Source organism: Triturus cristatus, chromosome 3_2 (genome assembly GCF_964204655.1).
Source record: "Triturus cristatus chromosome 3_2, aTriCri1.1, whole genome shotgun sequence".
Lineage (NCBI taxonomy): Eukaryota > Metazoa > Chordata > Amphibia > Caudata > Salamandridae > Triturus > Triturus cristatus.
This window is the reverse complement of record NC_140584.1, coordinates 598,413,435-598,433,979: the sequence shown is the minus strand read 5'-3', so window position 1 is coordinate 598,433,979 and position 20,545 is coordinate 598,413,435. Positions and strand designations below refer to the sequence as shown.

Sequence of the window (20,545 nt, the reverse complement as noted above, 5' to 3'; positions counted from 1 at the left end):
TGTGATAGGCATCTTACTTAACATTAAAAAACAACTAGAAATTTGCTGAAAAAACAAAGATTACAGGGGCGTTATAGTTTAACTCAGATTTCACTTGTACAAAACCACTGAAATTCAGCAGTTAGAGTTACCTGAGCTAACTATAACTTACGCCCCTGCAATGAACTGCTTATGACCTCAGACATTACATAATTAATGACATGGTCAGTGACATCACTCAAGACATCTCTCATGACCTCTCAAATGAGCTGTGAATGGAATGGAACTATAATCACTAGAACTTTAATTAGGGATAGTGTGTGTATATTAACATCCCTTTTTATTTATTTTATTTCATGTAAGAACCTCTATAATATCCAACGTGCCCAGATCAATATGGCCGATAGTCTTTCACTTTAAAGTAATGTGTAGTTCATTGTTTATGTTGATGTTTGCAATCGTAAGTATGTTTATTATGAACAAGTCACATTGACGGACATACAGGCACAGCGGTCACGGGGCAAGTTATGCTGAAATTACATTGTGTGCATATTAACACTTGTTTTCTTTTGTTTCTAGTATGAATTCCTGAATTTTCGCATCGTGACCAGGCCAATATGGCTGACAGCTTTTTGGTTTAATGTAATATGTAGTCCTTTTTTAATGTTGGCAACTGGAGCCATTTCTACATTTAAATAAGGAAGCTACAATTACGTCTTGTATCGTGATCAAGGTTCGGACTAGCCGAAACTCGTGGGTCGCGTCCTTTGTAGATTAAATACTTCCAAACTACAACCCGAGTGCTGATTCTTTCTTTGTAAGAGTGAGAGGAGATTGAATATATACATTTATATATATATATATATATATATATGTATATATATATATATATTACCTACTGGCGGTCGCCAGTAGGTAGTTATAGTTAGGACCACGTTTCCATAGGAAATCCGCAACATTCTATTTTGAATAACTTTCGCGCCGGTCGACGAATCCTCGCAAATTTTTCAAAATAGGTGGGGCGCTCCGCTCCGCTCCTACCCTGAAAGTCTCGGGGGGATTCGTCAAGCGGGGGCTGAGATAAAAGGGGGGTCCCAAAACGAGTTTTTCCCATGCATTTTTCCATAGGACCTTTAGACAGGGCTACAGCCCGAACGGCTGAACAGAATTACTAGAAATTTGGCAGAGAGGTAGTCCTCAGGTCAAGGAAGTGCCTTTTGTAGGTTTGGTGTAAATCTGTTCAGTAGATTCTGAGAAAATAGCCTTTAAATCAATATATATATCTGAGCCAGCTTACGGTGCGCTTACGGTACGCTTACCGTACGCGTACGGCGGCGTGCGCGAGCGTGATTCTGATTGGCGCGTAGATCTTAGTAAACATTCGAATCGGCCGAAACCAGGAAGCGGCGGCCGCCATTTTCTCTCTCGCACTGAGAGTGATTTTTAAAATATAAAGCCCAAAAACATGTAAAGGGGCTGTTTAGACAGCTCCCACACACATAGCCATGTTGAGGGAGTCCCCAAAGATCCCCCAAGGCCAAAAACGGAATTTTTATTTTTTCGGTAATTTCGCCGATTACGCTTACCGAAAAATTAAAAAAAAAAAAAAATTATCCACACTCTCTCCACCCCGTGTGCAATTGGTGCCCGAAGAGCACCAATTGTGCATGGCTTATAACACGTGAGATAAACTAAAATATTTAAAAAAAAAATAATAAAAAAAAAAATTATCCACACTCTCTCCACCCCGTGTGCAAATGGTGCCCGAAGGGCACCATTGGTGCATGGCTTATAAAATATACGAAAAATTAAAATATTACCTTTCAAAACGAAGTGCATCATATGTCCTCCATGTGCGCACGGTGCGCGAAGCGCATCGTGCGTACATGGCCAATCTAGCGTAACGTGGGCAAGCGGTGCGCGTAGCGCACCGCGTGCCCACCATGCGTGCACGGCACTAACTGCGTAAAGTGGGCGCGCGGTGCGCGAAGCGCACCGTGCACGCACGGAAGGAACTACGTTAAGTGGGTGCGCACGCCACGAATGGCGTAAAGTAACTTAGCATTTAAAAAACCGTACAAATTCACTGAAAAAACCATAGGTTTCACACATGTTATAGTTAGCGGAAATTTTACTGATAAAAAACCAATGAAATTCCCCCGTTATAGTTAGTGCAGGCAACTATAACTCACGCGACCGCAATCTTCTGCTGATGACATATGTGTCTTTATGAAAAAAAAATATTTGTAATATATGTATAGCTAAAAATTTATGGAAGAAGACATGGGCAAATAAGTGTCTAAATACAGTATTAGCATCAGCAGAGGATTGCGGTCGGGTGAGTTATAGTTGCCTGCACTAACTATAACGGGGGAATTTCATTGGTTTTTTATCAGTAAAATTTCCTATGGTTTTTTCAGTGAATATACATATATATATATATATACATATATATATTCACTTAAAAAACCATAGGTTTCACACATGTTATAGTTAGCGGGACATTTCACTCGTAAAAAAACAATGAAATTCCCCCGTTATAGTTACTGCAGGCAACTATAACTCACGCGACCGCAATCCTCTGCTGATGACGTCAGATATTACATCACTGTATTTAGACACTTATTTACCCATGTCTTCTTCCATTAATCTTTAGCTATACATATATTACAAATATTTATTTTTCATAAAGACACATATGTCATCAGTGATGTAATATCTGACGTCATCAGCAGAGGATTGCGGTCGCGTGAGTTATAGTTGCCTGCAGTAACTATAACGGGGGAATTTCATTGGTTTTTTACGTGTGAAATGTTCAGCTAACTATAACATGTGTGAAACCTATGGTTTTTTAAGTGAATTTGCAAGGTTTTTTAAATGCTAATTGGTAACTATAACGTGTGCGAAACCTATGGTTTTGTAAGTGAATTTGTACGGTTTTTTAAATGCTAAGTTATGTATTTATAAATGGTTTTTTTTTTCAGGTTTTTCACCGTGCGCGCACCGGAAATGTTTTTTTTTTTTTTTTAAATTGCGAGGTGCACGCACCCTGTGCGCACGGTGCGCTTTGCGCACCCTGCGCGTGCTGTGGGCGCTCGGTGCGCTTCGCGCTCCGAGCACCCACGGTTCGCAGTGCGTGCCGTGCGCGCACCTCGCGATTTAAAAAAAAAAATATATAATTTTTTTCGCCCTTGGGGGTCCTTTTGTGACCCCCTGACCAAGGCTATGGGGGGCAGGAACTATCCACTCAGCCCCCTTTTCAAGTTCTCCACCTTTATTTTTCACCCCCTCAGACTGCGAGAGACAAAATGGCGGCCGACACTTCCTGGTTTCGACCGATTCGAATGTTTACTGACATCTAACAACCAATCAGAATTGCGCTCGCGCACGGCAGGGTGCGCGCACGGTGCGCGCACGGTGCGCGCGTACAGATATTGATATGCTTTTAAATGCTATTTTCTCAGGAAATACTGAACAGATTTACACCAGACCTGCAAAAGGCACTTCCTTGACCTTATGGCTACCTCTCTGCCAAATTTCAAGTAATTCTGTTCAGCCGTTCGGGCTGTAGCTGTGTCTAAAAGTCCTCTGGAAAAATGCATGGGGAAAACGCGTTTTGGGACCCCCCTTTTTTCTCGGCCCCCGCTTGACGAATCACCCCGAGACTTTCAGGGTAGGAGCTGAGCGAAGCACCCCATTAGTTTTGAAAATTTTGCGAGGATTCGTCAACCGGCGCCAAAGTTATTCAAAACAGAATTTTGAGATTTCCTATGGAAACTAGGTTGTAACTATAACTATCTACTGGCGACCGCCAGTAGATAATATATATATTTATATACCTCTCTTAATTCTTTCTGCACCTCTCTTGCCTCTTTCTGCACTTCTCTTGCCTCTTTCTGCACTTCTATTGCCTCTTTCTGCACCTATCTTGCCTCTTTCTGTACCTCTCTTGCCTCTTCTTGCACTTCTCTTGCTTCTTTCTGCAGCTCAATCTCTTCTTTCTGCACCCCTCTTGTCTCTTTCTGCACCTCACTTGCCTCTCTCTGCAACTCTCCTCCCTCTTTCGCAGCTCCCTCTCATCTTTCTGCACCTCTCTTGCCTTTTTCTGCACCTCTCTTGCCTCCTTCTGCTCTTCTCTTGCCTCTTTCTGCACTTCTCTTGCCTCTTTCTGCTCCTCTATTGCCTCTTCTTGCACTACTCTTGCTTCTTTCTGCAGCTCACTCTCTTCTTTCTGCACCTCTCTTGCCTCTTGCTGCACCTCGCTTGCCTCTTTCTGCACCTCTCTTCCCTCTTTCTGCAGCTCACTCTCATCTTTCTGCACCTCTCTTCCCTCTTTCTACACTTCTCTTGCTTCTTTCTGTGCCTTTCTTCTTGGTTTTGTACTTCTCTTGCATCTTTCTGCACCTTTCTTCCTCTTTCTATAGCTCTCTTGCCTCTTTCTGTACCTCTCTTCCTTTTTCTGCTCCTCTCTTACCTCTTTCTATACCTCTTATCTCTTTCTGCACCTCTCTTGCCTCTTTCTGAACGTCTCTTGCCTCTTTCTGAACCTCTTTTGCCTCTTTCTGCAGCTCACTCTCTTCTTTCTGCATCTCTCTTGCCTCTTTCTGCACCTCTCCTCCCTCTTTCTGCAGCTCACTCCCTTCTATCAGCACCTATCTTGCCTCTTTATGCACCTCTCTTGCCTCTTTCTGCACCTCTCTTGCCTCTTTCTGCGCATCTCTTTCCTCTTTCTGCAGCTCACTCTCTTCTTTCTGCACCTCTCTTGCCTCTTTCTGCACCTCTCTTGCCTCTTTCTGCAACTTTCTTGCCTCTTTCTGCAGCTCACTCTCTTCTTTCTGCATCTCTCTTCCCTCTTTCTGCAGCTCAGTCCCTTCTATAGGCACCTCTCTTGCCTCTTTCTGCACCTCTCTTGCCTCTTTCTGCACCTCTCTTGCCTCTTTCTGCAGCTCACTTTCTTCTTTCTGCACCTCTCTTGCCTCTTTCTGCACCTCTCTTGCCTATTTCTGCACCTATCTTGCTTCTTTATGCACCTGTCTTGCCTCTTCCTGCACTTCTCTTGCTTCTTTCTGCAGCTCACTCTTCTTTCTGTACTGCACCTCTCATGCCTCTTTCTGTACTTCTCTTGCCTCTTTCTTCACCTCTCTTGCCACTTTCTGCACCTCTCTAGCCTCTTGCTGCACCTTTCTTCTAATTTCTGCACCTCTCTTGCCTCTTTCTGCTCTTCTCTTGCCTCTTTCTGCACCTCACTTGCCTCCTTTCTGCACCTTTCTTCCTCTTTTTCCACCTCTTTTGCCTCTTTCTACACCTCTCTTGCCTCTTTCAGAACCTCTCTTGCATCTTTCTGCCCCTCGCTTGCCTCTTTCTGCAGCTCACTCTCTTCTTTCGGCACCTCTCTTGCCTCTTTCTGCACCTCTCTTCCCTCTTTCTGCAGCTCACTCTCTTCCTTCTGTACGCCTCTTGCCTCTATATGTACCTCTCTTGCCTCTTTCTGCACCTCTCGTGCATCTTTCTGCACCTCTCATGCCTCTTTCTGCACTTCTTTTGGTTCTTTCTGCAGCTCAATCTCTTTCTGTAACTCGCTTGCCTCTTCCTGTACCTCTATTGCCTCTTTCTGTACCTTTCTTGCCTCTTTCTGAGCTCACTCTCTTCTTTTTGCACCTCTCCTGCCTCTTCCTACACCTCTCTTGCCTCTTACTGAACATTTCTTCCTGTTTCTGCACCTCTCTTGCCTCCTGATGTACCTCTCTTGACTCTTTTTTAACCCTGGGCGGACAACTACGCTACGCTCATGAAGTTTGCGTAGTTTGTGCTACTTCGCGCAACGCGAATTGCACGTAGCACAGTGCAAAATAGCATAGCGTATCGTAGTTGGCATTTTTTGCTCGCTCGCGGTCCTAAATGTCAAGTTGGTGACTGCGAGCGAGCAAAATGACATTCCCGGTGAGACTTTTTCCTCGTTCGCGATCAGCAACATCAAGTTGGCGATCAGAAGCGTGGAATATAAACCTCCCGGCGAGATTCTCAACGCGGGGAGGTCAAGTTTCTCATTACGAGTGGTCACGCATGCTCACGACTGCTCGCGATGAGAAACTACCAGTCCGTGTTGAGAAAGCTGCAGCTCGAGTAAAAATCTACTCGACCGGCAGAAAACGACAGCTTGCACTGTGCAAGATGCCGTTTTCAATGATTGCGCAGTGCAGACAAGCATCTGGCACTGTGCAATCATCGCGAACAGCGCACTACGCAGTTTGCATAGTGCTACGCATATCTTGCGTAGTACGAAGTGCATTTCGTGTAGCTATGTGTAGCACTACTATGCAAACTACGCCCAGGGTTACTCTTTTTGCTCTCCTCTTGCCTCTTTCTACAGCTCACTTGTTTCTTTCTGTACCTTTCTTCCTCTTCCTCTTTCTGTACCTCTCTTGACTCTTGACTCTTTCTATACCTCTTACTTCTTTCTGCACCTCTCTTGCCTGTTTCAGCACCTCTCTTGCCTCTTTCTGCACCTCTCTTGCCTCTCTGCAGCTCACTCTTTTCTTTCTGCACCCCTCTTGCCTGTTTCTGCACCTCTCTTGCCTCTTTATGCACCTCACTTGCCTCTTTCTGCACCTCTTTTGCCTCTTTCTGCACATCTCTTGCCTCTTTCTGCACCAGTCTTGTCTTTTTCTATACCTCTCTTGCCTCTTTCTGCACCTCTCTAGCCTCTTTCTTCACCTCACTCTCTTCTTTCTGCACCTCTCTTGCTTCTTTCTGCACCTCTCTTGCCTCTTTCTGCACCTCACTTGCCTCTTTCTGCACCTTTCTTCCTCTTTCTGCACCTCACTCTCTTCAATTTGCAACTCTCTTGCCTCTAGCTGTACCTCTCTTGGATTTCTACTCCACTCTTGCCTCTTTCTGCTCCTCTCTTGCCTCTTTCTGTACTTCTCTTGCCTCTTTCTGCACCTCTCTAGCCTCTTTCTTCACCTCACTCTCTTCAATTTGCAACTCTCTTGCTTCTTTCTGTGCCTCTCTTGCTTCTTTCCACACTTCTCTTCCTTCTTTCTGCACCTCTCTTGCCTCTTTCTGAACCTCTTTTGCCTCTTTCTGCAGCTCACTCTCTTCTTTCTGCATTTCTCTTGCCTCTTTCTGCACCTCTCTTCCCTCTTTCTGCAGCTCACTCTCTTCCTTCTGTACATCTCTTGCCTCCCTATGCACCTCTCTTGCCTCTTTCTGCACCTCTCTTGCATCTTTCTGCACCTCTCATGCCTCTTTCTGCACTTCTTTTGGTTCTTTCTGCAGCTCAATCTCTTCTTTCTGTAACTCGCTTGCCTCTTCCTGTACCTCTCTTGCCTTTTTCTGTACCTTTCTTGCCTCTTTCTGCAGGTCACTCTCTTCTTTCTGCACCTCTCCTGCCTCTTCCTACAACTCTCTTGCCTCTTACTGAACATTTCTTCCTGTTTCTGCACCTCTCTTGCCTCCTGATGCACCTCTCTTGACTCTTTTTTAACCCTGGGCGGACAACTACGCTACGCTCGTGAAGTTTGCGTAGTTTGTGCTACTTCGCGCTACGCGAATTGCACGTAGCACAGTGCAAAATCGCATAGCATAGCATAGTTGGCATTATTTGCTCGCTCGCGGTCTTAAATGCCAAGTTGGTGACTACGAGCGAGCAAAATGACGTTCCTGGTGAGACTTTTTCCTTGTTCACGATCAGCAACATCAAGTTGGCGATCACAAGCGTGGAAAATAAACCTCCCGGCGAGATCCTCAACGCGGGGAGGTCAAGTTTCTCATTACGAGTGGTCGCGCATGCTCACGACTGCTCACGATGAAAAACTACCAGTCCGTGTTGAGAAAGGTGCCGCTCGAGTAAAAATCTACTCGACCGGCAGAAAACAACAGCTTGCACTGTGCAAGATGCCGTTTTCAATGATTGCACAGTGCAGAAAAGCATCTGGCACTGTGCAATCATCACGAACAGTGCACTACGCAGTTTGCATAGTGCTACGCATATCTCGCGTAGTACGAAGTGCACTTTGCGTAGCTACGTGTGGCGCTACTATGCAAACTACGCCCAGGGTTACTCTTTTTGCTCTCCTCTTGCCTCTTTCTGCAGCTCACTTGCTTCTTTCTGTACCTTTCTTCCTCTTTCTGTACCTCTCTTGACTCTTTCTATACCTCTTAGTTCTTTCTGCACCTCTCTTGCCTCTTTCTGTACCTCTCTTGCCTCTTTCTGGAGCTCAGTCTTTTCTTTCTGCACCTCTCTTGCCTCTTTCTACAGCTGTCTTCCCTCTTTCTGAAGCTCACTCTCTTCTTTCTTCTCCGCTCTTGCCTCTTTATGCACCTCTCTTGCCTCTTTCTGTACATCTCTTGCCTCTTTCTGCACATCTCTTGCCTCATTCTGCACCAGTCTTCTCCTTTTCTATACCTCTCTTGCCTCTTTCTTCACCTCTCACCTCTTTCTGCACTTCTCTTGCCTCTTTCTGCACCTCTCCAGCCTCTTTCTTCACCTCACTCTCTTCTTTTTGCACCTCTCTTGCTTCTTTCTGCATCTCTCTTGCCTCTTTCTGCACCTCACATGCCTCTTTCTGCACCTTTCTTCCTCTTTCTGCACCTCACTCTCTTCAATTTGCAACTCTGTTGCTTCTTTCTGTGCCTCTCTTGCTTCTTTCTGCACGTCTCTTGCCTCTTTCAGAACCTCTTTTGCCTCTTTCTGCAGCTCACTCTCTTCTTTCTGCATCTCTCTTGCCTCTTTCTGCACCTCTCTTCCCTCTTTCTGCAGCCCACTCCCTTCTATCAGCGCCTATCTTGCCTCCTTATGCACCTCTATTGCCTCTTTCTGCACCTCTCTTGCCTCTTTCTGCACTTCTCTTTCCTCTTTCTGCAGCTCACTCTCTTCTTTCTGCACCTTTCTTGCCTCTTTCTGCAGCTCACTCCCTTCTATCAGCACCTCTCTTGCCTATTTCTTCACCTCTCTTGCCTCTTTCTGCACATCTCTTGCCTCTTTCTGCACATCTCTTGCCTCATTCTGCACCAGTCTTCTCTTTTTCTATACTTCTCTTGCCTCTTTCTTCACCTCTCTTGCATCTTTCAGCACCTCTCTTGCCTCTTTCTGCATCTCTCTTCCCTCTTTCTGCAGCTCAGTCCCTTCTATAGGCACCTCTCTTGCCTCTTTCTGCACCTCTCTTGCCTCTTTCTGCACATCTCTTGCCTCTTTCTACAGCTCACTTTCTTCTTTCTGCACCTCTCTTGCCTCTTTCTGCACCTCTCTTGCCTATTTCTGCACCTATCTTGCTTCTTTATGCACCTCTCTTGCCTCTTCCTGCACTTCTCTTGCTTCTTTCTGCAGCTCACTCTTCTTTCTGCACCTCTCTTGCCTCTTTCTGTACTTCTCTTGCCTCTTTCTTCACCTCTCTTGCCTCTTTCTGCACCTCTCTAGCCTCTTGCTGCACCTTTCTTCTAATTTCTGCACCTCTCTTGCCTCTTTCTGCTCTTCTCTTGCCTCTTTCTGCACCTCACTTGCCTCTTTCTGCACCTTTCTTCCTCTTTTTGCACCTCTTTTGCCTCTTTCTACACCTCTCTTGCCTCTTTCTGCACTTCTCTTGCTTCTTTCTGCACCTCTCTTGCCTCTTTCTGCACCTCACTTGCCTCTTTCTGCACCTTTCTTCCTCTTTCTGCACCTCTCTTCCCTCTTTCTGCAGCTCACTCTCTTCCTTCTGTACGTCACTTGCCTCTCTATGTACCTCTCTTGCCTCTTTCTGCACCTCTCGTGCATCTTTCTGCACCTCTCATGCCTATTTCTGCACTTCTTTTGGTTCTTTCTGCAGCTCAATCTCTTTCTGTAACTCGCTTGCCTCTTCCTGTACCTCTATTGCCTCTTTCTGTACCTTTCTTGCCTCTTTCTGAGCTCACTCTCTTCTTGTTGCACCTCTCCTGCCTCTTCCTACACCTCTCTTGCCTCTCACTGAACATTTCTTCCTGTTTCTGCACCTCTCTTGCCTCCTGATGTACCTCTCTTGACTCTTTTTTAACCCTGGGCGGACAACTACGCTACGCTCATGAAGTTTGCGTAGTTTGTGCTACTGCGCGCTACGTGAATTGCACGTAGCACAGTGCAAAATCGCATAGCGTAGAGTAGTTGGCATCTTTTGCTCGCTCGCGGTCCTAAATGTCAAGTTGGTGACCACGAGCGAGCAAAATGACGTTCCCGGCGAGACTTTTTCCTCGTTCGCGATCAGCAACATCAAGTTGGCGATCACTAGCGTGGAATATAAACCTCCCGGCGAGATTCTCAATGCGGGGAGGTCAAGTTTCTCATTACGAGTGGTCACGCATGCTCACGACTGCTCGCGATGAGAAACTACCAGTCCGTGTTGAGAAAGCTGCAGCTCGAGTAAAAATCTACTCGACCGGCAGAAAACGACAGCTTGCACTGTGCAAGATGCCGTTTTCAATGATTGCACAGTGCAGACAAGCATCTGGCACTGTGCAATCATCGCGAACAGCGCACTACGCAGTTTGCATAGTGCTACGCATATCTTGCTTTGTACGAAGTGCATTTTGCGTAGCTATGTGTAGCACTACTATGCAAACTACGCCCATGGTTACTCTTTTTGCTCTCCTCTTGCCTCTTTCTGCAGTTCACTTGTTTCCTTCTGTACCTTTCTCCCTCTTCCTCTTTCTGTACCTCTCTTGACTCTTGACTCTTTCTATACCTCTTACTTCTTTCTGCACCTCTCTTGCCTGTTTCTACACCTCTCTTGCCTCTTTCTGCACCTCTCTTGCCTCTTTCTGCAGCTGACTCTTTTCTTTCTGCACCTCTCTTGCCTGTTTCTGCACCTCTCTTGCCTCTTTATGCACCTCTCTTGCCTCTTTCTGCACCTCTTTTGCCTCTTTCTGCACATCTCTTGCCTCTTTCTGCACCAGTCTTGTCTTTTTCTACACCTCTCTTGCCTCTTTCTTCACCTCCCTTGCCTCTTTCTTCACCTCTTTTGCCTCTATCTGCACCTCTCTTGGATTTCTACTCTACTCTTGCCTCTTTCTGCACCTCTCTTGCCTCTTTCTGCACTTCTCTTGCCTCTTTCTGCACCTCTCTAGCCTCTTTCTTCACCTCACTCTCTTCTTTCTGTACCTCTCTTGCTTCTTTCTGCACTTCTCTTGCCTCTTTCTGCACCTCACTTGCCTCTTTCTGCATCTTTCTTCCTCTTTCTGCACCTCACTCTCTTCAATTTGCAACTCTCTTGCTTCTTTCTGTGCCTCTCTTGCTTCTTTCCACACTTCTCTTCCTTCTTTCTGCACCTCTCTTGCCTCTATCTGCACTTCTCTTGCCTCTTTCTGAACCTCTTTTGCCTCTTTCTGCAGCTCACTCTCTACTTTCTGCATCTCTCTTGCCTCTTTCTGCACCTCTCTTCCCTCTTTCTGCAGCTCACTCTCTTCCTTCTGTACGTCTCTGGCCTCTCTATGCACCTCCCTTGCCTCTTTCTGCACCTCTCTTGCCTCTTTCTGCACTTCTTTTGCTTCTTTCTGCAGCTCAATCTCTTCTTTCTATACCTTGCTTGCCTCTTCCTGTACGTCTCTTGCCTTTTTCTGTACCTCTCTTGCCTTTTTCTGCAGCTCACTCTCTTCTTTCTGCACCTCTCCTGCCTCTTTCTGCACCTCTCTTGCCTCTTACTGAACATTTCTTCCTGTTTCTGCACCTCTCTTGGCTCATGATGTACCTCTCTTGACTCTTGCTTAACCCTGGGCGGACAACTACGCTAAGCTCGTGAAGTTTGCGTTGTTTGTGCTACTTCGCGCTACGCGAATTGCACGTAGCACAGCGCAAAATCGCGTAGCATAGTTGCCATTTTTTGCTCACTCGCGGTCCTAAACGTCAAGTTGGCGACTGCGAGTGAGCAAAATGACGTTCCCAGCGAGACTTTTTCCTTGTTCGCGATCAGCAACATCAAGTTGGCGATCACAAGCGTGGAAAATAAACCTCCTGGCGATATTCTCAATGCGGGGAGGTCAGGTTTCTCATTGCGAGTAATCGCGCATGCTCACGACTACTCGTGATGAGAAGCTACCAGTCCACGTTGAGAAAGCTGCCACTCGAGTAAAAATCTACTCCACCGGCAGAAAACGACAGCTTGCACTGTGCAAGATGCCGTTTTCAATGATTGGACAGTGCGGACATGCATCCGGCACTGTGCAATCCTCGCGATCAGCACACTACGCAGTTCGCGTAGTGCTACGCGTATCTCGTGTAGTGCGAAGGGTACTTCGCGTAGCTACGTGTAGCGCTACTACGCAAACTACGCCCAGGGTTACTCTATTTGTTCTCCTCTTGCCTCTTTCTGCAGCTCACTTGCTTCTTTCTGTACCTTTCCTCCTCTTTCTGTACCCCTCTTGACTCTTTCTATACCTCTTACCTCTTGCTACACCTCTCTTGCCTGTTTCTGCACCTCTCTTGCCTTTTTCTGCACCTCTCTTGCTTCTTTCTGCAGCTCACTCTCTTCTTTCTGCACCTCTCTTGCCTCTTTGTACACCTGTCTTGCCTCTTTCTGCACCACTCTTGCCTCTTTCTGCACATCTTATGCCTCTTTCTGCACCAGTCTTGTCTCTTTCTACACCTCTCTTGCCTCTTTCTTCACCTCTCTTGTCTCTTTCTTCACATCTCTTGCCTCTATTTGCACCTCTCTTGGCTTTCTACTAAACTCTTGCCTCTTTCTGCACCTCTCTTACCTCTTTTTGCACTTCTCTTGCCTCTTTCTGCACCTCTCTAGCCTCTTTCTTCACCTCACTCTCTTCTTTCTGCACCTCTCTTGTATCTTTCTGTACCTCTCTTGCTTTTTACTGCACTTTTCTTGCCTTTTTCTGTACTTCTCTTGCTTCTTTCTGCACTTCTCTTGCTCCTTTTTGCACCTTTCTTTCTCTTTCGGCACATGTCTTTCCTATCTAGGTGTAGTTAGAAATTAGCATTTAAAAAACCTTAGAAAGTCACTGAAAAAAACACAGGTTTCTGGGACGTTATAGTTAGAATTTAGCCTTTAAAAAACTATAGAAATTCACTGAAAAAACCACAGGTTTCAGGGACGTTATATTTTATCTCCTACCTTCTTGACCCTCTAGTGATTGTTCCTTTAAATGACTAATTAAATATATTGTAATAATACCTAGTGGTTTTCTGCACATTTGCTTGTTTTGATTATTTTCATGATTTACAGACGTTTGTGAGTGGATTAATGTAAGCTCAAATAAGTTGATAATTCTGCTAAACTAACTCTTCCTTGAACAACTGGTCTAGGACCATTGTTTCTTTATAATAACCGATACCCAGGTCCAGGGACTATTTGGGAATACCCCATTGTTAATGGTTATATTTAGTTGGACATTTCACTAGTATAAAACCAGAGAAATTCGGCTGGTATAGTTAGTTGAGCTAACTATAACTTGTGCCCCCGCAATGCACAGCTGATGACTTCACATATTACATCATTCATGACATGGTCAGTGACATCACTGATGACATCACTGATGACATCTCAAATGACATCACTGATGACATCATTGATGACATCATTCAGTGACTATGTGTTTCTGTATTCTATTTTCATATTTATATGCCAAGGTGTATTGAAGAATGACTGGGTGCATAAGTGTCTGAATGGATGATTTAGTAGGTGCGTGACTGACTGTATAAGTGAGTAATTAATTGTGTCTTACTGAATGCATGGGTTAGTGACTAAACTGTGTGAATGTCTGTGTTATTCTGTCAGTTGGTGTGTAAGTGGCTGCATGGGTTGGTGATTAGCTACATGAGTGTCTCTATGGGTTATTGATTGGTTGTCTAAGTATCTGTATGGGTGCCTGAATGTCTCTGTGGGTGGGTGCGGGGTGGGTGACTCTGTGCATAGATGCGGGAGTAGGTGATCCACTGGGTGTATGGGTTCAAGAGTGCATCTGTGAAGAGCTGTATGGGTGGGTGAGTGTGTCTATGGGTGTGTTGGTGAGTGAATGGATGTCTCAGTGGTACATGTGTGAGTAACTACATATGTGAAAAACAGTATGTATATGTGAGTGTTGGATTATATAAATTACTATATGTGAGAGTGAGTGATTGTGAGAGTGGCTGTATGGATGAGTGTGTGCTTGTGTCAGTGTGTGTAGAAGAGAGTAAGTATGTGTTAGTATCAATACGTGAAGTGGTGTGTGTATAACTGTATAGGTGAGTAAATGGGAGTGTTATTGATTCTTTGCATGACTGACTAGGTGTGTGAGTAACTCTATGGGTGAGTGGTGGTGTGTGAGTGTCCGTATAGGTGTATCAGTGCATATGAATGTGCTGTATGGCTGAGTGACTGCATGTATGAGTGACTGTATGGATGATGGAGTGGACATTTGTGTAGACCTAGGAATCAGTGAGTGGGCATGTAGTAACTAGTATTGGTGTGTCTATGGTTTTGAAAATGGTAGTCTTCATTTTAGAGTGGGTGTATCAAAGGTTATATTAGGGTGTGAGGAGGTGCATCAGATTATTACGTGGATTATGTCATCAGTGATGTCATCAGTGATGTCACTGACCATGTCATGAATGATGTAATATGTGATGTCATCAGTAGTGCATTGCGGGGGCGCGAGTTATAGTTAGCTCAACTAACTATAACAGGCGAATTTCTCTGGTTTTATACTTGTGAAATGTCCAACTAAATATAACGTCCCTGAAACACATGGTTTTTCAGTGAATATATATATATATATATATGTATCACCCAAAGTTCGTCCACGAACGAAAGTGCACTCCACACCAGAATACTTAACAAAAGCTTTTATGGTTGCAGGAGCAAAGATTGAACATTCATGTCAAGAATCATTTTCTGCGCCTTACGCGTTTCAAGCCTCCTGGCTCTTGATCACAGGCATCCTTGGCAAACCGGAATCTACAAAGTCTCAGCATTTTATTCCCTCCAGTGGGATCTCGTCAGTGAGTTTATTTGCGCTGGACACTCTGGGATTTGTAGTGCTTCTAATTAAATTTCACCCTTCAGTGGGTTTGTTCCGTGAGCCAATTTTAAAGATTAATATTTCAGCCCTCCAGTGGGCCTGTCACATGAATGCACAATCCATTTAAACCCGTTCTGATGTGGCCGTAGTGTAACTACATATGTGAAAAACAGTATGTATATGTGAGTGTTGGATTATATAAATTACTATATGTGAGAGTGAGTGATTGTGATTGTGAGAGTGGCTGTATGGATGAGTGTGTGCTTGTGTCAGTGTATGTAGAAGAGAGTAAGTATGTGTTAGTATCAATACGTGAAGTGGTGTGTGTATAACTGTATAGGTGAGTAAATGGGAGTGTTATTGATTCTTTGCATGACTGACTAGGTGTGTGAGTAACTCTATGGGTGAGTGGTGGTGTGTGAGTGTCCGTATAGGTGTATCAGTGCATATGAATGTGCTGTATTGCTGAGTGACTGCATGTATGAGTGACTGTATGGATGACGGAGTGGACATTTGTGTAGACCTAGGAATCAGTGAGTGGGCATGTAGTAACTGGTATTGGTTTGTCTATGGTTTTGAAAATGGTAGTCTTCATTTTAGAGTGGGTGTATCAAAGGTTATATTAGGGTGTGAGGAGGTGCATCAGATTATTACGTGGATTATGTCATCAGTGATGTCATCAGTGATGTCACTGACCATGTCATGAATGATGTAATATGTGATGTCATCAGTAGTGCATTGCGGGGGCGCGAGTTATAGTTAGCTCAACTAACTATAACAGGCGAATTTCTCTGGTTTTATACTTGTGAAATGTCCAACTAACTATAACGTCCCTGAAACACATGTTTTTTCAGTGAATATATATATATATATGTATATATATATATATATATATATATATATATATATATATATATATATATATATATATACATATATATTCACTTAAAAAACCATAGGTTTCACACATGTTATAGTTAGCTGGACATTTCACTCGTGAAAAACCATTGAAATTCTCCCGTTATAGTTAGTGCAGGCAACTATAACTCACGCGACCGCAATCCTCTGCTGATGACGTCACATATATTTCTCAGCCCCCGCTTGACGAATCCCCCCGAGACTTTCAGGGAAGGAGCGGAGCGGAGCGCCCCACCTATTTTGAAAATTTTGCGAGGATTTGTCAATCGGCGCCAAAGTTATTCCAAATAGAATGTTGCGGATTTCCTATGGAAACATGATCCTAACTATAACTATCTACTGGCGACCGCCAGTAGATAATATATATATATATATATAGTCCAACAAAGCAGTCCTCATCATGATCAAGACCACGTCGGTTGAAACACGTAGGAGGAGAGAGATGGAATAAATAATAAAAAAGCTGAATAACCCAAGGAGAGTGCCATCCATTTTTTCAATTGATGAGGAATATTTAAATGTATATAGCGTTTTTTGTTTTGCCAATAACTTTGGCTCCGTTTGACGAATCTTCACGAAAGTTTCAAAACTAGTAGGTACCCGAGTTCAGCTGCTGTCTTGAAGGTTTTGGGATGATTCCTCAAGCAGGGGGCCTAGATAAAGGAGGGCAGTCCAAAAATGCATATTTCCCATGCAATTTCCCTCAAACCGCTGGACAGAATTACAGAAAATTTGGCCGAAAGCAAGCTCTTGGTCCAGAAAGCATGAACGTCATTTAGTGGTTACAAGGGGCCGCAGCTGTGATACCTGGCTTGCCCTTTGTGACCTCTGGCACTGCCGTTGCGACCCCTAGCCTAAGCACTGGCAAAATCAGTGGAAGGAACAGAAGCATCTTGTCCTCATGGAAGTCGGTGGGGGCTTCAGTCACCTCGTTTTTTGTCAATGTTTTATTCTACTTACAGTGAATAATATTACATTATTCACTGTTAATTTAATAAAAAATGTAGTACAAATAGCTGGACTATAACTTTCCCTGGCAGCTGAGGTAAGTAAAAAAAATGCTTTTAAATATATGTATGTAATATGCATGCTTGCAGTTTTGAGTGTGCCTATGGAAGCGAGAGTGTGTGTATGTGCGAATGCATGTGTGTGTATAAGCATATGTATGTGTGAGTAAAAGTGAAGGTCAAGGGGCATGTGAGGTCACTACCCCAGAGATTTTGGTGAATTGACGTCCCTGCCAGGAAAGAGGCCTTTCTGTGATTTGATGTAATCCAGTCAGTAGTTTTCCAGATATTAAAAAAAAACGACTTTGTATATTTAGGGACACAGATCCTTTGCAGATACCACAGACCTCATGCTGAGATCTTATTGGCGGCCAACACTTCAACCAGGAAGTGTTGACAGCCATTTTAGCCTCGGACTCACCTGAGTCCCCTCAAAAAAGTTTTTAAAAAGAGAGGGTGTAGGGTAGGACTACCCTGATGACCCTTGGCCTGGTGGCGGGGTCTCCCAGGGAGCCTGCCGGGGCCAAAGAGCATTTTTTTTAATGGGGTGCTCTTGTTTAAACCTTGCCCCCCGAGTGGGCCAGGTCCTGCGGCATATTGAAATAATTATATTGGAGGGGGAGGGGTACACGGGCCCCATTCTCATGGCTGATTTCAGCCCCAGGGATCCTCCACCTCCCGGGGCAGGCTAATATTCATTAAGTGGGAGGGGGGCCGTGTGGCCCCCTTCCCAAGGCTGTTTATGGCCAGGGGGACCGCCACCTTCCCGGGGCAAGGCCTATCTTTTACAGGGGAAGGTGGGCCATGTGGACCCACCTTCAAACCCTTTTTCTGCCCCAGGGGCCACCAGCTCCCTGAGGCTAGGTCGTTTTCTGATTTGCAGAGAGGAGCCGCGTGGCCACCTCCTTTCCCAACTTCCCCTTATCTACTTTAGTCTCTATTAACCCCTCGCACCCGTGTATTTCCTTTTATATTCTTCTTGTTCTGCAGCCTTTTTCATCATATTGTCTTTGCTTTTTCCTTCTTTCACCATCTTTTTTTCTTGCTGTGCCATGAACCTCTTTCTTATCCCTCTTTTGCATTTCTCCTCTACACTCCCTTCTCCATTTCCTTCAGCTAGCAATAATGTCTGCTTTTTAGTTGCTGTGTTTTAAATTGTTCAAATACTGTGGTTGATAGTGATATTGTAAATTAAGTGTGTGTTTTTTTTGTCCAGAACTTGCCACGAGGATCAAGACCAACACCAACATCATTTGGAGGCTATTGCGGGGGAGCATCTGCTACTGGTAAGTCAATTTTTATTCTCAATAAAAAATGTCTGGTTTTGTTAAAGTACTTCATCCTTACTAAATCTAAGCCTTGTCCCCATTTGTCCACCTACCCCTATGTTTCTATTACTACCTCTCTGCCATTTAAATTAATGGGTAGAAAAACGGGCATGTTGCTGGGTGCCCACTGTCTACCCACAGCTACTACCACCTCCTATTGTCCATTACCCCATTCTACCAGCACGTGCCAAAGTTTTCCCTCAACATTTTCCTAATTTCCATTTCTCTTCAGCAATCTCCTTTACTAGCCTTCTACTTCCATTTGCCATTTGATTTTCTGGTGATGTGACCTAACCTATCCATAGCCAAACATAAAACTAGCCCAAGTCCTGAAGTTTTAGAACTTTAACACTTGCTTTCTAACCATGGAATAATATATTTGTTATACTCTAATGATTAAGGGAGGAGGGTGTGATGCGGGCTCGGACTGGGACTCATGGCAGGTGCAGGACTCAGGAGCACAGAAAGAGCAGGGCCTCTGGAATTATTATGGTTTTTATATAACTTATGCACCAATAGTTGTTGAAAAATCATGTCACCCTACCAGGTTAGCTCTGTTAATATTGCATAAAATATATATATTCAAACAAATTGTGTATCAAAAAATGAATCCAGCTTTTTCTCCATGGCAATATAATTCGGTAATTTAGTAATTTTTTAAAACATATTCTAAGGGGCAGATTTATGTTGCACTTGCGCCACTTTTGCGCCGCCGTTGCGTCACTTTTGTGACGCAGCAGCGGCGCAAATCCTGCGCCATGGTGCGGGGTATTTACAACGTGACGCATCTGGGAGATGCGTCACGTTGTAAAGCCCTGCGCCACATGTAGGCGTTCCAGGGCAGGTGGGGGTGTTCCGGCGCAGGAACGCCTCCTAAAAGTGGCTGAATGAAATCTACAAGATTTCACTCAGTCACTTTTAGGCCCATGCTGCGTCAAAACCCTGCGCCTGCTTGAAGCAGGCGTAAGGATTGACGCAGCATTGTACAGATAGGGCCCCCCAGAACATTGCTGGAGCTGCGTCGCGCTTGCGACGCAACTCCAGCAATGCGCCACTTTTGCGGCACAGATGCGTCACGCATCTGTGCCGTTTTTGACCCATGGTGCGCCGCATTATAAATGCGGCGCATCCATGGTGGCGCAGCTGTGGCGCATAATAATTGGCGCATCCCTGCTGATATGCAGGGATGCGCCAGTTAACATAAATCTGCCCCAAAGTGTTTAGGGAAAGTGTCACCCTGTGTATTTACTTAAGTTACACTTTTCACCAATTTTCGCCTTTTTTATTTATTATGGAGGCGTATTAATTAATGCCACATAATGCATTGCCAATATTATTAAGTGAATTATGTGTGCAAAAACCCAGGGACAGATTCACACAGCATCTAATGGCACTAGAAAACTAACAAGACCACGCGTGTGTGAGTTTCTGACTGTACAAGCACATGTTTGCAGTGGGTACTACAAGATATATTCTTTTCATATTTCCTCAGACCATCCAGCCGTCCATGCCCGAAGTCCAGCCCAGTGCCCAGAGTCATCATCATCTGACAGTAACGTAACAACTCGGCTGTGCCTCCATAAGATAGAGGCAATAGTGCCGGCCTTCCTCTGGTTAGTGATCCTCGAGGAGGCAGCAGGGCCAGCTGTGTCCACCAGCGTCCAGCCAATGGATAGGTGACAGTGCCACTGCTCCAGCTGCCACAGGATGCCGAGCCCAGCATCCAGCAACACCTCCCCAACAAGAGGACCCTAACCACTTGTCCACTCCACAGAGATCTACCCCCTTAGAAAGGGGTATGTACCTTTTGTGGGAAGTGAGAGTAGTTTTTTTTTTTTAAATAAATATATATATATATTTTTTTACTTTTATTAATTACATTTGCTAATTATTATGATTAGTTGTTCCATTTGTTGTACTTTTTACAATAACATCCATAAACCAGGATACTCCATCTAACTACTGTCAGAACATATGGTGAGCCCCAAACCATGCGAATCACAAAGGAAATTGTCAAATTTTCTTCCTTCATCGTCCTCTCTCTTGTCTATTCTTTCCACTTGACTTGAGATCCCGTATCTCCAGGTTAGCCCCAATGTATACCTCCAGTACACTCTACTCAGGGGATATTCACAAGGACTTATCTCCGATTTATCTCCACCTTAACGCATCAAAATTGGAGATAGATTTAGCACCCCATTCACAAGCTGGTGCAAACTGCAGACAACAACAGTATTCCCGCGATAACTGCCCCAAAATTTATCTCCACGGTGGACACCACCAACTAACCCTAATGAGATGCAGAGTAGGCGTTCTTGTGCAAAAAACACACGAAAAAACGACAACACCACT

The 20,545-nt window shown here is 44.6% G+C and overlaps 1 long non-coding RNA gene across 1 annotated transcript in view; it reads left to right on the top strand.

Moving 5' to 3' along the window:
• Positions 1-19,939, top strand: part of LOC146857804 (uncharacterized) — a 118,549-nt gene extending 98,610 nt beyond the window's left edge. The window contains exons 2-3 of the long non-coding RNA XR_014979612.1: positions 18,082-18,151; positions 19,686-19,939. This is a non-coding gene — a long non-coding RNA (uncharacterized LOC146857804). The remainder of the gene's footprint in view (positions 1-18,081; positions 18,152-19,685) is intronic.
• The last annotated feature ends 606 nt before the right edge of the window (positions 19,940-20,545 follow it).